This window comes from Heliconius melpomene, chromosome 16, assembly GCF_056956725.1.
Source record: "Heliconius melpomene rosina isolate 202511_hmr_F chromosome 16, ASM5695672v1, whole genome shotgun sequence".
Lineage (NCBI taxonomy): Eukaryota > Metazoa > Arthropoda > Insecta > Lepidoptera > Nymphalidae > Heliconius > Heliconius melpomene.
The window spans coordinates 6,173,212-6,197,673 of NC_140404.1; the positions used below are offsets into that span (position 1 = coordinate 6,173,212).

At 31.7% G+C, this 24,462-nt stretch overlaps 1 protein-coding gene across 4 annotated transcripts in view; it reads left to right on the forward strand.

Moving 5' to 3' along the window:
• rsh (Rap GTPase activating protein radish) overlaps positions 1–24,462 on the forward strand; it is a 180,718-nt gene that overhangs the window by 56,772 nt on the left and 99,484 nt on the right. For all 4 annotated transcript variants that reach the window (XM_085199470.1, XM_085199472.1, XM_085199469.1 and 1 more), the window contains exon 2: positions 13,955–13,979. The gene's annotated coding sequence lies outside the window, so the exon portion shown is untranslated. The remainder of the gene's footprint in view (positions 1–13,954; positions 13,980–24,462) is intronic.

A 24,462-nucleotide genomic window follows, 5' to 3' on the forward strand; every position in this document is an offset into this window, starting at 1 on the left:
GCTTTGATGTTTAAACTTCATAAGTTATTTAATATAGGTATATTTATTTGTTGTTTCTATTAGCAAATTGCGCAAATAGGTTGATTTATCTATTTAGATATATAGGCGCAATAAACATGTAATAAGTGCAGGAAAATATTTATTTCTTAAATAATGTAATATATACATCCAATCGTTAGAAAAACCACCATGGTGAATTAAAAAAAATCTATTTTAAAAATTATGGAAAGCTTTCTTTATAAAAAATACAAAATTAGAGAAGACAGTACACGCATCAAACGTTCTCTTTAAAGATGTTTTATCCATTAAGTTTAATTTTAATATTGAAACAAAAATAATATAGGAACAATTTATATTTAGAGGAGAGGAGGAGGATTATTTAGAGAAATCTAATAACAGAAACCAGTTCTGTACTTATCCGTTTACCCCTACAAGCAAGCACAATGGTTCAATTTAAATAGAAAAATGTTGTCTATTACATCAATTATATTTTGTTAACTTCTCCCTTTACCCCGCCTGGAGCAGATTAAGTATAGGGAACCTAGTGTCAAGGAACTTCAACCCCCATTTTCGGAATTTCGCACTACCTGTGCAACGACAGCTTCTACATACAATCATGTATAAACATTTTTTTTTAAAATATATTTATGAAATTATTTTCAGTTTTCAATAGAGAGATGCGTTAAGCAAGCTTATTTTGGGTGACGTTTTCTAACAACAAACTTTGCAAATCGTTGCTTAGCAACGACGGTTGTTATTAACATGGCGGAATAAATTGCGATGAGAGGATACGAGGTCAATATTATTTAAATAGTAAATACAAGTAATATTTAATAAATATACTAAGATATATAAAGTATTAAACGAAGTGCTTTTCTTCTAGACAACCCACGCGCAAAATTTTGAGTTTTATAATAAATTAAATACATCGTACGTCTCTAATGTCTTTGAGAACTAGCTTCTTAAATAAAAATAGCCAGACTGTTTATTCCCCAGGTGGGTTCATGTTACTCTTTCAACTCGATGTTCAGGGAATTTAAAATAAAGTAATTATATAAAATAAAATTTAATGTATTTTTGACACGACGCCAGTGCGGTGCGGCTAGACTCTATATTGCCATTTATGTGTAAAAGAGCATATATAAAAGATTGAAAAAGCTTAAAATTATTATTTTTTAACAAAACCTATCCTAATTAACTGATTATAAGTTTAACTATTCCAAAGTAAATAAATTTTAAAAATTAATAAAAAATATATTACACAATTGTCTTAACACTATATTCCCTCTGCCTACCCTGCTGGGTGCGGGATACAGCGTGAAACTAGAAAAATAAATTAAAAAAAAACATATTTATAAGTTAAAACTAGCAATTTCTTTTATTGGTAACTTCTTCTTCTTCCTGGCATTAATCCCGGCTATTGCCAGGGTCTGCCTTCCTAGGGGGGGAGTATTTACGTACAATGTATTATTATTCTTACGGACTGGATGAGGATGTAAGAGTGGCGGCTCGAGGATCCGGGGTCGCGTACCCGTATGCCCACAAACAAATAACGGACAGATATTAGTCAGGACATCCTCTGGAATAGATTTCTTTTATTGGTAACTATGTAGGGTATATTAAAGCCTGTCAAAGGTAGACCGCAATGAGGCTTATCTCCAGCTAATCCGATTATAGTTTGTCCAAGGACGACTATTGGCTCACAAAAGCGAAAGCTTTGAATCAAAGAGTTCATGTTATAAACTGTATATTATTTTGATCTCATGTTTTAAAACAAATTTTCTACTTATATTTTTATAAATATACTAGTGGGCCCGGACGCGGCTACGCCCGCTAAAATATAAGCCTAAATCATTAAAATAAGTTAAAAAATAATAATAAGTGGAGATTTATTATTAGAAAAAATATCTGAGTAACCGAAATGAACAAACCAAAGAAGTAAAAGTAACTAAAGGAAATTCTTAATATTAGAAAAAAAAACCTAAAGTTTGCTGTGCGCGCGTACTAAACATTTTTCTATATTAAATAATTATTAATTTTTGCGAACAATATTAAATAAAATCTCAAATGATTAAAATTACGATATTTTAAGTGTATAACATCGGTATAGATAACCGAACTGAGATAAATTAATTATAAGCAGCAAATAATTACATAAAAAATAATAGTAATTCGAAAATCTATAAAAATTTACAAAATCATCAAAGTCATCCGCCCGTTCGCGTCGGCCATACTCATATTATGCCGCCCGAAGGCTAGGTCATTTGGAATCAGTCACATCTTAATTATTTATTAGAATGTTATACAGTAAATTATAATTTCCATCTAGATGAAATGCTAAAAGTGACTATTATATTTATTTTCATAAGGATGAATATCAAATTATAGAAATCATCTAATTTTTGTTAATGTATACAAATCTATATCGGCGCGCGCCATGTATGCATTAAGCAAACTCACTGTGGGTGACGTTTTCTTAAAACAGCAAACTTTGCAAGCTGTTGCTTAGCAACGCGTAGCGACGATTGTTATTAACATGGCGGAATAAATTGCTTGTCAAATTAATTATTTTAATATATTGGTATATAACGAAAATATTACAAATATGAGAAAAAAAAAGTATCCTATGTTCATCCCGGGACCCTCAAGTAACTCTATATGAGTATTTTATCACAATTAAATTAGCGGTTTGGCCCTGATTGCGGAAAAGACAGACAGACAGACAGACAGACAGAGTTACTTTCGAATTTATAATATAGGTATGGATATAAAAAAAATATATAATTTTAATGTTAGTATATTTTTTATGTTTATACATACATAGCTGCACCACGTGGTTTCACCCACTATTTTGATATAAAAATCATTTATTATATTTTTAAGTGCCCTTATAAGCTTTAATAAATAATGCCTAAGATCGGCAACTATCAACTATAAATATTTGAAATATTTTTTTATTAACCTTCAACTATGGACGTGATTTTTTTATAACATACATATGGACGTCGGGTCTGTCAGACCAGTGTATTTATTGGTCATATTCCGGCTGTTTTTTAAAGGAAGAAGACAATTTTATGTTTTAATTTACATGAATAGCCTCAAATCAAGCAAAATCAATATAAATAAAATCGCTTTTTATTAAAGTTTACGCATCACAACGATTTAAGTAACTTAAAGTCACAATTTCAGTCTTTGGCCACATGGGATGACTCTTAAGAAAATAATACTATAAAAAAAAGACAGATAATAAAATAAATATTTTTTTAACAAAATATAAAGTCTAACAAATAAAAAAAATAAAGAAATTACATCTTATGTTATAAAATAAAAATTTTGACAACACCTCAAGATAAGGTATTATTGAACATCGATACACAATGGCTTTCAGCATTGTAGGCAAACAGGACGATTGCAGTCAACATAAGTATGTGTTGTGTTTCTATATATCTTTTGAAAGTATGTGTTGTGTTTCTATATATCTTTTGGGCAAAGTGTACATGTTTTTCAAGATCCCAAAACTATTTTTTTTAGCTTCATGTTCAATAAATGATAGATCAAATCGCGAAACGCGAGTCAAAGTCATTCTCAATTCTTAGAGTAGTTTAGTATACGAAGCGCGTCTTTTTATTTGATAAAGTGCTATTTTCTTTATAAAATGTCGTCGTTCAATTCTTTTGTTTGATGTTGATTATAAAGTACCGATATTTTTGTCCCTGACGTGCTAGGTCGATCATTTTTTTCCATTTTATCATAAAAACTAAAAAAATTGAATCTTTTTTAGGTAAATAATATTTATATTACTAAAATATATAACAAACAATGATAAATAATATATGATATAAAACAATAAAAACATTTGAATACAAATAATACAATTAAAATATTAAAATATATTTTGTAATATTATAAAAATATATGGCGTTTTGAAATCATTCATGTATGGGAAACATGGACGTCGGGTCTGACAGACCCAGGCCCCGTTTAGAAAGTTAAATACTCACGTGTTTTGAACCCAGAGACACAACCACTGCTATCTACATTCATTTTGTCACTAACACGAAAGGTACTGAGAGACTCAGTGGCGGAGGTCACCGAGAAGTGGCCGATTTGTAGAATTCGTAGAACTGTCTGGTCTGTCAGACCCGACGTCCATACTTAAAGGTTAATACGTGTTTTGAGTGTAAGCAGATACTTTCCAAACATGTCACAGAAATAAAGACTGTATAATGAAAATTGTAGAATTTTCACACAAATTCAACGTTTTCAAAAGCACCGAATGATATTTTTGGACAATGCAGCAATTTGCTAGTGGCATAAATGTTATTACGAAAAAAACGAGTACTTCAAAATTGACCACACTTCAACTAAATATTGATTGTATTTTTATATAAAACTACGATTTGTTTTCCACTTTTAAAAGCTAAAGAATATATTCTTAAAACATTTAATTATTAATAATATGTCAAATTTATTGTATTTATCTCATTATTGTACGTACTTTAGTATTATCATGTCTTGTTATGAACTGGTCATAACATTTTAAAGTGTTATTTTCGTATAAGTCGTTTTATGTTTTTTTTTTAAGTTATATGTTTTTTAAGTTAAATTTTTATACATATTATTCAAAATATGATATCTACTTTTCATTTCTATTTTCTATTTTTTATTTTATTCTATTTTCTATTTTACTTCACATTGGCGAAGTTCTTATTAGCCGGCACGCCTTAGACATACATAAAAATAAAATAAAGGATAAAACAAGACTGGTACTTATTTTATTTAAATACATATATTTTTTTAATTTATCACAGTTCAAGAAACTTTCTAACGATATTAAAATCTACACACAGTAAAGTATGCGAAAGAAAAAATGGCTCAGTATAATGAGAACACTTCAGTATAATGAGGACCATCCTTGGTATATAATATGAAGTTTATATTTACAAAATCATATTTACACCTGTTTTTTTATTCATAAAGATTATTACATTAAGAACACTCTAAAAGAATTCAAATTCTAGCGTCGATTCTATCTCTCATCTATTCGAGATATTCTGAGTGGCGAGAGAAACAAAATTACTAAAATTTATTTCCCCCCGTATAGTGATCGAACCCACGACCATCGACCTCACGATCAGACGCTATTCCATTAAGCCATAATATAAACCTTTACTTTACAAATAATACTTATATCGATAACATATGAATATTATTTCATACTTGCCTGCTGTTCACTTTCATGCAAAGAGTGGCGTTGAATTCCGCCACTCAACACGCAATGCCTCCCGAAGTCGGCGGAAAGTTGGGTCTCAACACTATATTTCCAGGTTCCCTCTGCCTACCCCGCTAAATGCGGGATACAGCGTGAAGCTACACCAAACAAAACAAACTCAACTTCATGAAATCTAAAGTCTAAACATAAAGTACTAACATTCTAAGATTGCTGGTTATGTAAGTGAACTCTCAAGCTAATGCTCCTATATGCGAAAGCACGCATTTAATCTTGGCTATGGAGTACGTATAAAAGGTTGGTAGGGTCTGCGGTGACAGCCCCCGTGGACGACGTTGTATAAAGTGGACCTCACTTCTTTCTACTTCTAATCTAAGGGTTGCTTACTAAGAATGAATCTCTTTGATTTGTTCTAAAAAAGAAACATGAAGGGTGCTTCGTAGAAAGGTTTCGATATTCTTGCTTTTGTGACTGTTTCTTTTTTACTTTTAATTAGATCTGTTTAGAGTTAAAGAGTTTAACAGAATTAGTGAAAGGATTTTTTATGTTGTAATTATACTATAATATCAACTTTAGAATATTTTTAATTAAACTCTTAGTTAGGTTTAGTTATATTATTTTTTTTATAAGTAGGTATAAAAAGTTTTTTAAAAGTATATTTACTGAAACCCTCATTCCTCTGCCAAAAATAATAATAACGATGCATCAGTTCGAATTCAGCGATATCGAAGACCAACGATTCGAGTTCCGTTTCTACATTTTGAGCTACGGAACCCTAAAAACAGCAAAAATATTCAAATTCAATTTATCACAACACATAATATTATATGGAAGAGAAATTTGGTTAAGCTCGAAATTTCAAACACATGTGTCTCTTATTTTCTAAATCATTGAATTCGTGACGTACAAATCCCATGACTACACGCAAAATAGATTTACTGAAAGTGATTTTAGTAAAAAAAATAATAAAATTTAGATTCGATGTCAACAAATATGCTGTTTTATTTAACGTAAGGAACGGAATGTCTTAACACTTTAGGTTCCCTCACTCTCCTCCTATGTATGCAAACGCGAAACCAGTAATTATTTACCAATTACCAAAAGTGACTAACCACTGTACAAGCCAATAAATGGCCAAAGCCAAAAAAAATATATATTTAGAAAATTCAAATTTAAAATTCACACAATTTTATTTTTCTTCAATTAAGAAAATAATATTAGAATTGATGAAAGTTGAAATTCTTTTAAATTATGAATAACAATTTCCAATATAGAAAAAATGCTACCAGTACACAAATATTTCCTCTCGGGTTTCCGTAATTAAATTGCGAACCCTTGTGATTGCGTCATGTCCATTCACTCGTCATATTGACGGAAAGCATCTTTTACGTTTTTTATCGATACAAAGAATTTAAAACCCCATTGGAAATTATTTTATACTAGCGGACGCGCGCAGCTTCGCTTGCGTATTTAAGGGTGAATTCTAATAACCCATGAAACATGTGTTCAATGAAATATTTTTAAGTCTAAATTTCAAATTTTATAAAAATCGGTGCCGATTTAATTTTTTTTCTATACAAACTTTGAACCCCTATTTCACCCCTTTAGGGTTAAAATTTTTCAAAATCCCTTCTTAGTGGATGTCCAGATTACGAAAGTAAACTTTTGTCCAAATTTAACGTTTCTACCATTAGCGGTTAAGGCTGTGCGTGCGTCTTACCTCAGTCAGTGAGGACAAGTCCTTTTATATATATAGATTATATATATACTAGTGGACCCGGACGTGGCTACGCCCGCTTTACTCTTTTAATATAATTACTACTAGAAATTAATACATACGTTTGTACATATGTTTACTATAAACCTAAAATCAATTATTTTAATAATATCGCTCATTTCTAGTTAACATCAACTTTTTAATTTTTCAAACAGAATGTGCAGAACTAAAAGTATGTAAAAATATATATTCAAATAATTCGGTTCCTTTCAAACTCAATTATCATCCTCACCATCTAGATACGTGGATTTAACTACTGTTCGATTTCGTGGGAACTTCCTTCCCAGGTCGATGCGATTTGGGTACCTTCTAAAAGTGCTTCTATCTCCACCTCAAAGGCCGACAACGCACCTGTACCTCCTCTGAGGTTACACGGGCACGGGCTACTGGCCGATAGCAATCACTTAACATCTGGTGAAAAAAACGGAATGGAACTAGAGAATGGAAAAAAATATCAATACAGTCTCTCCGATTTTTTTTCTTGTAATATGTAAATACGAGCAAAATGTATAATCAAAAAATAATTAATAAGTAATAAAAAACGATAATAATCTCAACCTCTCTCTCGTGGCGACTCCTTGAAACGTCATTGCTTTTATAAACGCTCGATTTACTTAATAACTCACGAAGGCCACTTATCAGCCAGCTCCCACGGTCCTTCTTTGTAAATATAATACTTAATCAATAATATCAGTGGATTATTGTTTAGGTATCCTATATCTTATAAAACAAAGTCGCTTTTCGTGTCTGTCTGAACTTTCTAACTCTTCTTCTTCTGAACCACCCAACGGATTTTTATGCGGTTTTCACCATTAGGTCGAGTATTTCTCAGGGAAGGTTTATATATAGTTTATTATTTGTACATTCTTATGTAAATTAACATAAATACGATAAATGTGTCTAAAGTCCTACCCGTTGAGACACTTTCGCGCATGCGCTGCTTTAATGGTAAATACTACATGAAAATAATGTACTGGAGTATTGTTCCTCTTAATAAGATCTACAAAAAAGTCCGCGAGAGCATATTTTTATCTTTTAAGGATAACGTGTAGTGATCATATTTCTGTCTAAAAATAGTAATTTCAATATATTTTTTATTGTGAGGGATATTTCTCCATAATGGTATTAATCCTTATCCTTTAAAATACTTTATTAAATTTCTACGTTAAACGAAGATAAAATTTGCTTTTTAAAATATTTCGAAATTGCGAATAGTTTTAGAGAAAAACGCATTTAATTATTGACACATCACGCCGTTCACACATCAACTGTATCGAGTTAAGTTTCACTTATCCCTTACTCTCAGCATATAAATAAGCATATTAGTTGGCCATTTAATGTAGATCAAAACTGTCTTTTCTGTTTTTCATTTTAATAAGTACTTTAGAAGTTGTTACAATATCAAAAAATCCTTGCTGCGAAACGCGCCTCGCGACGTTATGCTTATACAAGCGAGTCCGCCGCGCCCGCCTGCCTTACACGCATCGGTGGTTCAGTGGTAGAATGCTCGCCTGCCACGCGGGCAGCCCGGGTTCAATTCCCGGCCGATGCATTCTATTTAATTTTCGTCACAGGCAGCCACGTAGTGCTTGCTTTTCATCAGAGACAGAATACCCTCTTCAGCATTAACCACAAGATCGAAAAAAAAACCCGCCTGCCTCTATAGCAACGAAGATTTAGATGCGTTTGCACGTATTGGATAATTCGAGTTGAATGTATTATTTAATGTCATTTAACTATCTAAAAATAGTAATTTAAATATATTTTAATAAGTACTTGAAAAGATTAGTATCACAGATATAAAATTACGGTACCTACTAAAAAATCCTTGCTGTGTAAAACAATTGGAAAATCCTTATTGAAACTACGAAAATGCGGGTTGCATAAGGGGTTTAATTAATTTTCACATTATCTTAAGTGCTTTGCAAACATACATTATATGAATAATCCAGTAGTAAAAGCGGGCGAAGCCGCAATAGGGTCGCTAGTATATTTTAAAGCATAAAGACTACTTTATCAGCGGGAAAATTTTATTTTTGCTAACGGGACTAGCAAAAATAAAATTTTTCAAAATCAGAAACTTTTCAGAATAAAAGAAACTGGTTAAAGATATCCCTCAATTCTATTCCACTCCCCGATTCTATTCCATTCTATTCCATAAGAAATATTTGGTAACTTGATATTGCTAATGTGTATTTTCAATATCAATCAAGCAAAACCATATGCCAAAAATTATAGATAATTTCCCTGAAACACAGTTACTGGTTGTCTAATTGGAAATATATAGCATATAGCGTATCTATTGTACTATATCTTAGTAATTGATCCTCTAATTTAGTCTGTAGTATTAATTTACGTGCATATGCATGTATACTATATCAGCATTGATGCATAATCAGTTTTCGTACAATATATTTGATTAAATAATTGTAATTATAGCTTTCAAGTATATCTATTATAACGGAATACAATACGCTCACAAAAAAATAGTATATTTTTGTCTAGGTTTATTTACGGCTTAAAAAATTAAAAATGTTTAAATGGCAAGGCATATTGAAAAATCTATGGAACCCAACTATAAAAATTCCGGATGACCACCATTTCTCTAAACTCTAAAATATTTTTTTTTTCATTGTTAGGTATATGACTACTTATATTAGCCAAAGAATCTTTCATAATCGATTAAAATACGTAACAAAATAATTTAAACCTCAAGACATAAATTACTTTATTTTAAACTTTGTCAAAGCGATTTTCCTTATAAGGGTGCAAAAACTTTAACCATTTATTCTTGGTCTGCACCAACTTCGAGTTCTGTGAAGATCAAAGGACTGGGCTTGGTCGGGTCATATTAGAGGAACACCGTCTCATATTTGAGTTTCGCCTTGGTATGTAGTTAAACAGAATCCATTATAATATAATGTGCAAACATTTACAATTGCCCTGTATATCCTACTTAAATATGGTAATACAGTCTTGTTTTTTTATTCATTTCTACTTTAGGTACTTATTTAGAGTAACCTAATCAACTTAACTATGTTAAATATATATTTTTTTTTTATTTTCTTACTTTCACGCTGTATCCCGCACGTAGCAGGATAGGCAGATGGAACTTGGGAATCTAGTGAACCCATTAAGACACTTTCGTTCTTCACTTTTCGCTGATTTTTTGAGACATTGGGTGCTGAGTTGTGGTTGATAAAATAAAAATTATAACAAACTTTGAATAAAGAACACAAAATTATATTTCTTTGAAGTTTTACTATGTATATTATACCTTCTCATAAAATAAAATATAAAGATTTTATAGATTTCAACCATGAACTCTATATCATAAGTAATAAATTTCAGCAGGATTAATGAAAAAATACGACTCGCCGTAATAATGGGCGATAAAAGTTGTTGGCTCAGGTGGCTATGCGTTACCGTTCGGCAAATAAATCACGGAAAACGACACTTTTACCATTTCTATATATCTACCTATATTTTTGATAAAAGACGTTCAACTAAAGTGGGGCCAGTCGCGGCGCAGGCACAAGGTTGTGAGTTTGATTATCACTTAAGGAAATAAAATATTAAATATTTAATATTTACAGAGGGAGGCTCCTTCTGTCTGTCCTGATACATGCGGGATATAACATGAAAGTAATAAAAAAAGTCCAATCATCTCTTCCTTACCAAACAAAAGAGAAGCCAAAAAACAAAATCGGGTTTCGCCGTCATTCTATGATATCTTATTGTAATTGATAAGGTATCTTAAGGGTTTAAATCTTAATTAAGCGGCCTAGTAATTAGACATGAAAATTTTATTTAATAGGCTTCCCACTTCCGCCCTGTATATATATTTTAATGAAATTTATACACAAAATATATTCAATTGAAAAAAAACGGAATTTTTTTTGGTAACTTTGTCAGTCTAGATAAAAATATATTACATTCTTTATTATATATGGAAACTAGCGACCCCCTTGCGGCTTCGCCCGCTTTAACTACTGGATTATTCATATAATGTATGTTTGCACTTAAGATAATGTGAAAATTAATTAAACCTTAATGCAACCCGCATTTTCGTAGTGTCAATAAGGATTTTCCAATTGTTTTACACAGCAAGGATTTTTTAGTAGATACCGTAATTTTAAATCTGTGCTACTAATCTTTTCAAGTAGTTATTAAAATATATTTAAATGACTATTTTTAAACGGAAGAAATTATAAACAAAAGCCTACCAACTAATAACTACTATAAAAAATATGAAACCAAATATATCGCGCTGAAATAATACATTCAACTCCAATTATCCAATACGTGCAAACGCATCTAAATCTTCGTTGCTATGCCTCTATAGCGGGCGGGTTTTTTTTTCGAGCTTGTGGTTAATACTGAAGAGGGTATTCTGTCCCTGATGAAAAGCAAGCACTACGTGGCTGCCTGTGAGGAAAATTAAATAGAATGCATCGGCCGGGAAGTGAACCCGGGCCGCCCGCGTGGCAGGCGAACATTCTATCACTGAACAACCGATGACTGCTCATGACGCGCTTGTATAAGCAAAACGTCGCGGGGCGCGTTTCGCAGCAAGGATGTTTTGATATTGTAACAACTTCTAAAGTACTTATTAAAATGAAAAAACAGTAAAAGACAGTTTTGATCTACATTAAATGGCCAACGTAACTAATATACTTATTTATATGCTGAGAGTAAGGGATAAGTAAAACTTAGTCGGCACAGCTGATGAGTCAACGGCGTGATGTGTCAATAATTAAATGCGTTTTTCTCTAAAACTATTCGCAATTTCGAAATAGTGTAAACAGCAAATTTTATCTTCGTTTAACGTAGAAAATTAATAAAGTATTTTAAAGGATAAGGAATAATACCATTATGGAAAAATATCCCTCACAATAAAAAATATATTGAAATTACTATTTTTAGACAGAAATATGATCACTACACGTTATTCTTAAAAGATATGAATATGCCTTCGCTGACTTTTTTGTAGATCTTATTAAGAGGAACAATACTCCAGTACATTATTTTCATGTAGTACTTACCATTAAAGCAGCGCATGCGCGAAAGTGTCTCAACGGGTAGGAATTTAGACACATTTATCGTATTTATGTTAATTTACATAAGAATGTACAAATAATAAACTATATATAAACCTTCCCTGAGAAATACTCGACTTAATAGTGAAAACCGCATAAAAATCCGTTGGGTGGTTTAGAAGAAGAAGAGTTAGAAAGTTCAGACAGACACGAAAAGCGACTTTGTTTTATAAGATATAGGATAGTGCAAAAGTTTACAATTTTTTTTTTCTAAAAGAAATCTCTTTCAGCTAACTATGATATACAATACATATATAAACATACATACAAATAACTACATAAAAATGAGCCCATACAAAAAAAAACAATACCAAAAATATATTACAAAGTGAAAATGAGTAAAAATGATATGAGTGTTAATGCATCGTTTATACCGCGTTATGTAAATTGCCGCGTAATCACAACCTATAGGGTACTTCCCATGGATTATGAAATTTGAAGAAGCAAGAAATGAGAAGTGGGAAGAACAATGCAAATGGGGAAAAAAACTCCAAAAATTATAAGTTATAGGGTTCTATTTGTGACGCTATATCTCACATATAGTAGGTTAGGCAGAGCAGGCAGGCAGGCAGGCACTCCATTATCCACCTCCACCTTTCACTAATATTAAAATTCTATGTTTCATAGATACTCTAGCCTATAAAATGTAAACAAGCAACCAAAAACCCATTGTAGACTACAAATAAACAAATGTCCAACAGTATTCACAACAAAAGGATGCGGTCGCGAAAATATCAATACAAGTTTCGATATTGAATTCTCCCCTACAGACCGCTAACAATGGGTTTTGACATGGGTCCTGAATACGAGCACGCCGTCCCTAATCAGAGTTGATTGACTTTTTCATAACCCAACTTGAGGACCAGAAGTTTAATTAGAAGAGTTCCGCAATAAATTCTAAAGAGCAATCAGTTAATTTCCCAGCACATTTGCGGCGAATATTCGTTTCATTACTTACTTATTCACAAAACTTCAAAAGAAAACTAACCAAGTTTTTAATGAAGGTCCGGGGAATGCTACTTTGGGAGTTTTTTTTCTCGTTTTGTAACATAAAAATATATTTGTTCAGTATGCTGTCTACGTATTGAATTAAAGTATTATAGCACGTCTTAATAACGGGCGTCTATGACTACAAATATTTATTTTTTATTCAGGCCGTACACACGTTAACGCGCGTTTTAATATTACGTTAAAGGAGAGGAGAGTCGTATTTTGGGGATCATCAGTATTAGTTCATCCAGATCATCCGAAATGGAAGCAGAAGATTTTAATATGGAATTATACTTATAGATACGAATTGCCTTAATTTAGGATACAACAGTATATACTGGCTTTCACATCTTCATGTTTCTACAAATGTAAGAAATCAACTAAACCTTGGCTGCCGCGGGAACGCGCGTTCAGCGCATAACACCAACACCACATAAATTTAGCGCGCGTTGAACGCTTGCCATGTGAACTTACTTAAGTTTATTTCGCTTAACAATAAATTGTCGTTTTTATTCGCTGCAGTATTGAATTATAAAAGGAGAGCAGTCGTGGCGCAGGGACACGAACATTTGTGATTGTGAATGCAACAGGCTGTGGATTCGATTCTTACTCAAAGGAATGAATTATTAATATTTTCATTTCTTCGCTCTAGTGTCGGGGCTAAGCGCGGCGTTGAGTTCCACCACGCAATGCCTCCAGAATCTGGCGGATAGTGAAGAGTATAGTGTATTAACACTAGGCTCCTTCTCCCTACCCTACTACATGCAGTAAAATAATTTCAATTACGTAGATTCTAACTTTTTGAACACTATTTACAATAACTGCAAAACATCAACTCAAAATCTTTGATTGTTTCAGATTCTACTGCCACAATTTTAAGCTGGTAAGTAATATGTTTGCTTCGTTAGAATGAAGATATTATCCTGTTCTAATTAGACAAGCCTAGTGTTAAGACATTCCGTTCTCCACTTTCTTCCGAATTCTTTTTTTTTATTGCTATTAAATTACTGTAATATTTAATAAAAAAACACAAAATAAACATATAAAAGACAAAAATATCCAAATGACCAACTAGCACTAACCCATAGATTCGTAAAAAGGTATATTCATCGCCAATCAAGTGGCATTCAAATGCTTTTATAACGGCAGTATAAATTGCACCCATTCATTCTGCCCTTAGAAAGTAGGTAAATATTAAACTTGCAGTTACACTAATCTAACCTGACCTCGTTTTCACTTACACAGTTGAAAAAGATTTTCTTACCTAATTTTTTACGTATATTTTCTTTGAAGTATTTTAATGAAAGAGAGAAGAGAGAACCTGGTGCTAGGAAACTCTATTTTCTTCTTTTCACCCGAATTCGTAGCATTCTGGCTGAATAGCGAAACCTAACGCCGCAGTGCATAATAAAACCTTATATTTTTACTTTACTCTTAATTTCAAAACATTTTTATGTTATCCTTCAAATATGAATATATTACTTATCTTACAAGTACAAATTATAAATTACTTAAAGTTACATAAAATTATGAAGAATATATTGTAGTCTTTTTAAAAAATTTAAACTTTAAATTCAAAAACAAATTAGTACATCCCATGATAATATTGCCTGAAGCACTTAGTAAATTACCTTAGTTCTGTTTCCATTAAACACCTATCACAACAAACTTGTGAAAAGTTTTGTAACGAACGAAATACGATAAATTTACTTAGACTAATTTTATTACTAATACTAATTGAATTTGCTTAATTTTGTCATCATCAGAATCATAGTTTCAGATTTTTTCACTCAGTGCTGGATATCCAAGCTTGCGCTGCCCATATCCAAATGGTTTCGGCGACCTTGACTAGGTCGTCAGTCTACTGATGGAGAGGTCTACCAACGTAGCATCATTCATGGCTGCTGCACCCTGTAAGCCGCAGCAGTTATCCTAGTTACGTGACCCATTAACAAAATATAACTTAATAGTAATCCTACGATATAATTCGCATATCTATATTTTTTCCAATTTTAAACAAAATAACATGTCTGTCAAATTAAAAAAAAAATTGTGTCAGTCAGTCAAAGAGACTTACTGACTGTAAGTGCTATTTGCGGTTGTAAGTTCAATCCTCTCTCAGAAAATTAATGTTTCAATTATTTTCACTTCTTCACACTGATACAATAGCGTAGTGCTTATATCCACTATCCAAAAGGCACTATGTGTGATTCGGGAAATGGAGAAAGGAATCGGAGAAAGGAGCCTCTTGATAAACTCTATCTAACTCCCTGCTATTCGAGGAAAAGATGTAATACAGAAAACAAAATAAAACCCTTACCAATGTCAAGTTCTCAGTATTGACTTTTGAAGAGACAGGAATAGATCATTTACTTTAGGCCACTTATTAAATTGTCATAGGTCTTCTCTGAAACCCTTATCAGGTTTTTCTCTTAGAATACAAGCAAATCTTACATTTATGAATAAAAAAAAATACTAATAGACGGAAAATTTTAAATGTATGTGAAGTAATTTAAATATTTTGTTTGCATTTGTTTATAATTTTTAATTTTAATTTGAGTTTATTTCTTTATAAGATTCTCTTATTCTCTACATAAAATATCGTGTACTACTAACCTAACGAAATCTGAATTCGTACCGCTAGATTAATCTTTTTGACCATATCGTTCACGTTGAAATTGAACATTTTCCAACCCAGAGTTCAAAAATTGTATATTACTTGTGTGTATCATACACACAAGTATTTTAGAAGAATATTAAGTAGTAAAGTAATAATATTTTATAGTTGTAGTACAACAAATACAGGAAACTAAATTATATTGTTACATTTGGACCGTTTATTTTGAGAGTGGTGTAAGTAAGTCCATTTTCTTTTGTTTCGAGAAAATTAAAGGTTAGTATGTCGATGATTATGCAATTTCATTTACCGACCGATTTTAAGTTGTTCAAAACATGGGTTTTTTTTTGAGAAATTAAACACGGACTAGTTATACATTAAAAAAATACATTAAATTAAGCATGAATTACGTGATAACTCATTTTTCTCAAAAATGGACTGTAGTGGTGTACCACTTTCAAAATAAACGGTCCATTTATCTAATCTGAATACTATTTCTATAGTTACTAGCGACACACTCGCGGCTTCGCCCGCTTATACTACAAAATTATTTGTTTTCTCATCTGAATGACTTGTATGATATATTAATATTATAAATAATTTTAAAAACAATATCCATATATAGAAAAGTAAAGTTTACCAAAATACAATAACGAAAACCGCTTATAAATCAACTCAGCAGTTCCTGAGATTAACGTGCACAAACTCACAAATAAACTGACAAAAAATTATAAATTATTGTTTTATATAGATTCTTTATATAGATAACATATCTTCCATATACAGACAGCGATCAGTTACAATTTTATTATATGTAGATATGATTCTCCAAGACAACATAAACCACTTTATATTAATAATTATTTATATCAAACACGCACCAGCTCAGTGAACATGTAACAAATCTAAGGCGTCCCACGCTTCGCCTACTTACTCCATCTTGTATGCTACCCTCGAGGTACGACGACTGGAATCGCTAGAATGTCTGAAGTGCTTCTTTGATTTGATGTCGGGTCAAGTTCGGGTGAAAGCGAACTCCTAATGTAGGTCAATGCGCGGATTCTTAAAATTTACAATTAAATTTTAGTTATATATGGCCTTAATTTTATTTATTTTTATTCAAAATTCAACAAAATTGCACTAAATTATACTTTTTTTTCCGACTGAGACTTAAAGAACCACTAATGACAGCATTCCATTCTCTGCTTTTCGTTCAAACAGAGTCAGTATTAAATGACGAAGCCTGAATTTATTTTAAAATAACAATAATAATATTTATTTAAAATTTTCACAGCAGTAAGTAAATAGTACTTTCTACATAATAAAATAAGTAACTTCTTAAAATCCTATATACATTAACAACCTTAAATCATATATTTTAATCGAAGGAAGAATTTTTAAAAGTTGAAATATGTGAGACAAAGAGCAATAACACAGAAGCTGTCAATCCACAATGATATATGGCTGGGGTTAGAGTCTAACATTAAATTAATTACCGTCTATCATCTAGACACTATAGGAGATGAATGTACAATTAATATCCGTGACGATGGAAATCTACTCATATGAATGTACAGTATTGTTTTTCATATTTAAAATTAATTATCATGTAAAATTTCAAAATAAAAAGAAAATCTAAGACATTTTAGATATTTCTGAATGAATATTAAAACTATGAAAAAACAGTATATACAAAAAACATAAGCGAAATATAGAAGAAGAAATAAGTTGAAGGGCGAACAGCGGGTCGCTCTCTACCTTAAGCAGAGGGCATCGATAGGTTGAAACAAGTAAAACATATAAAATAAAACGCGAAATTACACATTTCTGTATAATTTACGCTGTTTTCTAGCAAAATTCATACAATTCTTATAACTTATTGAATCCTTTAAACAATTTTAAATTCTATGCCCGTTGCGCAATAAACCTTTGCTAAACTTTGGTAAAATTTTCCTCAAATCTGTTACGTGACATTGAGCTAAAATTTTCCATTCATAAAATAAAATGAATATAAAATGGCTGGCACCAAAATTTAATTTAAAATATGAAAAGTATGATGAAAGTATGCAGGAGCTCTTAAATAATAAATACAATATAACCGGTGTGTAAAATAAGTAATAAATATGTAATCATTGTCAGTTGTTTACTGTGTCGTGAACTTTATCTAGGATATTAATAATGTGAAATACATTATTAACATAATCGCTTTAGTAGCAAGATAGATCGCGGCATTAAGTTCCGCTACTCGACACGCAATACTTTGAAGATTCAGAGAATTTCAGAAGAAAACAGAGAACTTAGTTTCTCAACATTAGGGTGCTCTAATGAGCTGAAAATAGAAAATATCTCCTATATAGTATATCCATAGAGATTATAACTTATTATGTTATCAGATTATTATTTTACACTTCAAATAATTTTAATTTGGATGCGATCCACTTTCAATTCAATATTGAATAAAGGCAGGTCAAGTACAATCCCCGGCATCTATAAATAGCTCGAGACCTACGCATATAGCGTTACCTGGAAATCAAAATACCAGAGAGAGAGAGATTATTCCAGTTGTTATGTATGATTATAATGATTGGGCCGTCGTAGTGCAGTGGCACAGCGTCAGGCAGTTGGGGGTTCGAGTCGCAGTCGGAGATATGTTTATTTTATGCAGGAAAAAGCGTGAAACTGTGAAGTTTGTTATATTTTGTAATGACTATTTTATTTTTATCTGTGTTATACTGAAACAATATAATACCTACATGAATAAATACACACATAGCAAAAAAAAAATTATAGGTAATTATATTTACGAATTATTTTTTCTATTTGTAAAATATAATTATTAAACTACCTCAAACGAAAACTAAAATAAACAAAATAGCCAGAAAACAGTTGTATTTCTTCAATAAAATTATAATAAAATAAAAACATATTATTAGAATTGTAAATGTAACATCGGTGGGAGGATCCGTAAAATCCTCCACTTATCTACAACTTGCGTTACGGAAACGTCAGTCATTTTATATGTGTACTTTTGAGGATATCTCAAAATATATGGGAGATATAAACGAAAGGCTTTCGAGAGAAATCCCCAGTTCTAGAGTAACGAAATATTTTTCATAATATTATTCGAAACAAAATCCGTAAAAATCCGTAACGTGGCATTATTTGTTCGAGTTATTTATTTGTTTATTAAATATTCTGTATCGCTTCTGGATGTATTCTAGTAATAATTATTAAATAGCGTATGACAAAAAATATGTAATACTATTTCCTTTTTTTCGTATTAGGCAAAGTAAGATTTTATTGTGATATTTCTTTAACTCAATCATATGTAATTCCAGTCCAGTCGTGTCATGTGACTGTAACAGCAACGGGTTGTGGGTTCGATTACCACTCGAGGAAATGAAACATTTAATAGTCATTTATTTACTCGGGTAACGAGACAAAGAGCAGCTTTGAGTTCCGTCACTCAACACGCAATGCCTTTAGAATTTGGCGGAAAGTTGGGAACGTAAGTGCCTTAATGGGAACGGATTTTCTTATCACGTGATTCCCAGATCTCTCTGCTTTCTCTCCTATGTGCGAAACTCAGCGTGAAGCTAAACTAAAAAATAAGTGTGTAAATCCTCGTAGAATGAGTAATAAAGCTACACTTATTTAATACTAATATTTAGAAAAATTGTAAAAGAAGCCCTTGACGCAGCGGCACTGTGTCTGTAAACTTAACTTATGGGTTCCATTCCCACACGTGGCAAGGATTTATTTTTATTTTCTCGCTGTACTAACAAGATATAACACGGCATTGATTTTCACCATTCAACACGCAATGTTTCAAAGATTTTGTAGAAAGTAGAGGGCGAAGGAACCTGGATCTAAGTTCCCTCTGCCTTCTGCCTACATTACATCTAATATGATCGAAGTAAGCGAAATCACCTCATATAATATTAGTTTCGCGTGTCACATCCACTTGGCGGTCCCTCCTCCTACTTAGGTAAGGTCCATAAAATTCCATTTATGGTTGAACACATTTTGCCCCAACTACAAAAGCTACGATAGATTATCAGAAATGTCATCGAACTTCTAAATTAGCTGCAATTTTTTATAATGGACCTAAAAGACAATCATAGTCCCTTATATATAAGTCTTTTAGGTACGTATCTATGTAGAACCTCATTTTTTAGAACATTTTTTTATGCAATTAATATGCATATATGTAATTAAAAGCAAATGTATTCTATAAACGAATTTTTTACTGATTAATTTACTTTTACTGAAATTTTTAATATTAACTATTATTATCAGTTTTAGTGACTACTTGCTATTTAAAACTTTAGTTTGAAATTTCTTTCTTTCTCTCTTTTTTAATGTATTAATTATTTTCAAAATTTTTTTTTCCACAACCCTCTAAAGTTTGTATATTGTTTTGTAATTTAACTGGAAACATATATATTTTCAAAAAAAAACGAAATTATAATACCAATATAGAAAATTCTAAAGATAATATAAATATGGTTATACCTTATACCTCCTTATACGGCTAAGGCACAATGTCATACGATCCATACTCATCTCACTTTTATTACGTTAGGTACTCTTTGTTCTGAGGTAACATTATTAATAGCTGTATCGTCGGTTCGGTTTACATGTAAAAGCTTGGAGGTGGGGTTTTAATATACAAAGTTACGAATTTGGAAAGCTTTGAGTTATATATTATGTTTATATATTACAATGTAAAATATGTTTGTTTGAGGTCTTGGCGCAGGGGCAGAAGCGTGTGGCTCTATGATTGTGGGTTCGATTCGCATTTGGGGGTATGAACTCATCACGGAATGCCTTGAAAATTTGGCGGTTTATTGGCGGAAATTGGTAGGTTTTTGATTTTGTAAATTAAAATATTAAATATTTAATTTCCTCGGATCAGAATCGAACCTACAACCAATCTGATTTACAGTCACATCTTTGTGACCACGCCACGACTGACCTGGATTCACGTCAAATATTAAAAACTTACCTCCAAAGAATTTCACAACTAAGAATCTGTACCTACATTTAGGTCTAGGTCACATATCAGTCTAGATAATATCATTTCATATAGTGAATTACCACAGTGGCCGACCAGTAAACAACTTACATGCACTCCAGGAGTTGTGGGGGAGTAGGTCAAGGTGGGGCCCTAAACAAGTTATCGAGGGCTAATGCAGTTCTCATGTTAGTTCAAGTACACATATTTTAGCCATATAAGGGAAATAGACTTACCGTCTGAGCTAGCGATGCGTGAATAGCGTCGGTTGCTTTACGAGTATATGGGCTATGGAGAAAATAGAATTTTGTTTCTGGAATATCGTGGATTTTTTATGGGCCAGTTTTGGATGTGAATATTGTCGATGTTATAATGAAGTTTAAATATCATCTCCAATTAAGAGTAGAGAAAGTTGAGAGTAAGAAACAACTGAAAAACTGAAGTAAATAATTTTCGTAGTTTTTTCAAACTTTGCTAAGTATAATAAATAGCAAGTGTTTATATTTCAGCTTTACAAATTCGTTCGTACTTACCATTCTCCGCTTTTCGCCTTAATTTAAGATTTTGATAAAAAATTAGCTAAAACACTAAAACAGCAGTGAAATTTTACCAGATAATTACAGGGTTCTCTATTAAATTGTTTTTATTTAACATTACTTCCTACGAATTACTTGTTTTAATAAATATTTTCATACAATCGTACAATTATAATAGCACTTCAATTCACTTCACTGCCACAGCACTTGAGCACACTTGAAAGTAGAACTTTTGGGCTAGTCACTTCATACTGGTCTGTTGATAAATTATTTGTTTAGATATTTTTATGTTTCATTTATTATTTTATTCGAAATATTTTCATGGAGAATAAGAAAGTGTATAAAGAAAAAATTGAGAAAAGAAAAAAAATAGATTCTTTTTTTTAGCTTCTTCTATATATGCTATAGGAACATGTTTTGACGTTCTATTTTAACATTTCCCTAGTATCTGTGATCATAAATGGAATATGTACCTATAATTACAATGCCGGCGTACTTATTACCGATTGTTGAAGCCTGTGTAAAGGTAATACAACACCGCACAAACTTGAAGTCGAAGATAGAAGGGCTATTTTCAAAGAAATAGAAAGGTAGTATCATAAATAATACCTTTTGTATGGATTCAAATGAAACTCCGCTATGAAAGTTAAAAGAAGTTTGATATATTTGATGCTTTCTTAGCTAATTCATCAATAAGAGTATTATTTTTGTTTTGAGACACTTCGTATCTCGCATGTAGCAGGGTAGGCGAAGTCCTAGTGCTTAGACACTACGCTTGCCACTTCGCCGAATTCTGGACTTATTGCTTATTGAGTGGCGAAACGCAGCGAAGGCGGAGCGAAGAAAAAGACATATTAATTATTTCATTTCCTCGACCGGGAATAGAACCCAGAACCAGTCGCGTACACAGTCACATCCTTATGCCCTTTCTAAAGTCACCCGGTTTAACATGAATCGCTGTATAATTTAGCATCACAGAGTATAATTTCCCACATCACCGATGATGGATGGTCAAGGAGCCGTGACCCCTTATAAGTAACGTGCACTATTGAAATAATATATCCTGGTTGTTAAAAACAAAAGCTTTTAAAAAAAATATAAACATTCATAATAAATCTATGAAAGTTTATTAAATTTATGTTTGTTTTTCATTTAATTAAGAAACACAGAAGGTTGTTGTTTTGTTAAAGGCTATGTGTAAATAAAATTCATCGCTAACAATATTTCTCAATCTCTATAAAGGTAGAATAGATATTTACAATCCACGATAAGACGAATTTTCACATTATTTTAAGGGAATTTCTCTTCTCAAAACATTGACTTAACATTTTGTTGAGTCAGCTATCATTCCTGGAAAGAGTAGGGGATCATTTTCCAATAATCGTGGACTTTTCTATACAGATTCCTATATCCAACGTAAAATCGTTTATTTATCTTCGTAATATTTCTATTCGCACTGATCTAAGGCAATATAGAGACGATCACGGTTTCAGATTTATGCTGGTTTGCTATCCTGCTATATCCGCCTGCCATAATCCAGGAATAAGCTTCGCAAGCTCGGTTGCTCCTTTGTTCTATGAAATAATATTAAATAGTAATATTTGGTCATATATATGAATAGAATAATTAATTAATCTCTAATTATTTTGCTAAATTTGAAGTTTTGGGAAGGAGGAGTGGAACGGAGCAGGTTCCCTTTGTCTCTGTACCCTACTGTATGAAGGAAGAAAGGTGAAGCTAAGCTAACAATTTCACCAATTTGGAAGCCGTGGCAGCGCAGCAGTGCGTCGTCCGATTATATGCCATGGTTGTCGGTTCAATTCCTATTCGATAGAATGAGTTATTTTCGTTCATACATTTTTTTTAAATTGGCCGGAAAGTAAAGAATGGAATGTTTTAACACTATATTCTCTCTGCCTACCTTGCTATATGCGGATACAGCGTGTATCTGTGATTTCATACGTTGCGAAAGGATAAAAATAGAACCGATTCAACCATAAAAACAGAACAGGAAACAATAGCAGTTACACAAAGGAAATTATTATATCTAAAAGCTTTGTTAGGAGTTATTGTTTACGAATCCCCAAACCATTCATTTATCACAGATTTTGAATAAAAAAAGGGTTGGAAGCAGATTTTTAATAACTTAAATTTGCCCAAATGTAAAAATATGAGTGCAAGAGCTAAATGTTCTAGTGTAACACTTTGCAATAAAATTAAACAGATGTTTCTCATATTGAAATATATTTAATTACATTTATATACGAGTATGTACAATATGCCCTAATCTTCTGAAATTAAACGAAATCAAAAAAAAATGTATTTAATTTTTTTGTTTATTTTAAATTAAGTTACAGAGAACCTTTACAAATAAGTAATTCCACAATATATTTAGTATATATTTGACACAAGCGTGTAATGATAAACGCGCGGAGTTAAGTTTCGCTTCTCAACACACAATACCTCTAGAATTCCGAGGGAAGGAAGGAAAGGAAGTGTATTAATGGGAACGGTATCTTAACAGATTATGTTCCTAGATTCCCTCTATGGACCCAACCCGCTATGGACGGGATACAGCGTGAAGTGAAGTAACGAAGCGGGATATTGCGGCAGTTAAGTTCATTTCAACATAATAACAATAGCAATATTATGGAAATCAAATTGATTCATATGTAATCTAACCAGTAACATATTAATTGTATTGGTATCGTATTATTTTGTAAATACAGTTTCCAATTAGGTTGATTGGTTTCAGACAATGCCTAGATCATGTTGCTGATAATATGGCTACCTCAGGGTAGTCTAGTAATAGGTAGACATGGTGTTATATGTTATATAATGGAATTGGATCTAAATTTGTAGATGTTTTAGAAAAAAATGCGATATAGCTATTGTTTAGATAAATAATTGAGAAACCAACTACTTACAAGTGACATAACATTTTATCGATGGAGATTGAAATCACTCACGGTAGTGTAATTTATGATATCAAAAAAAATATTCCTTTTTCATGCTTTCTAATGATTTAACTGATTTTACATACGAGGTCTCTCTTATCAAAACATCGTATAGAATTAGCTTCACTTACAATATTTCAATATAAATAAATGGAAAGGAATTCTGGAATGGTCTAATTTAATAAATACTAGTTCTGCATCTCAATTTAGAAAAAAAATTGATAAATCTCAATTTTTTT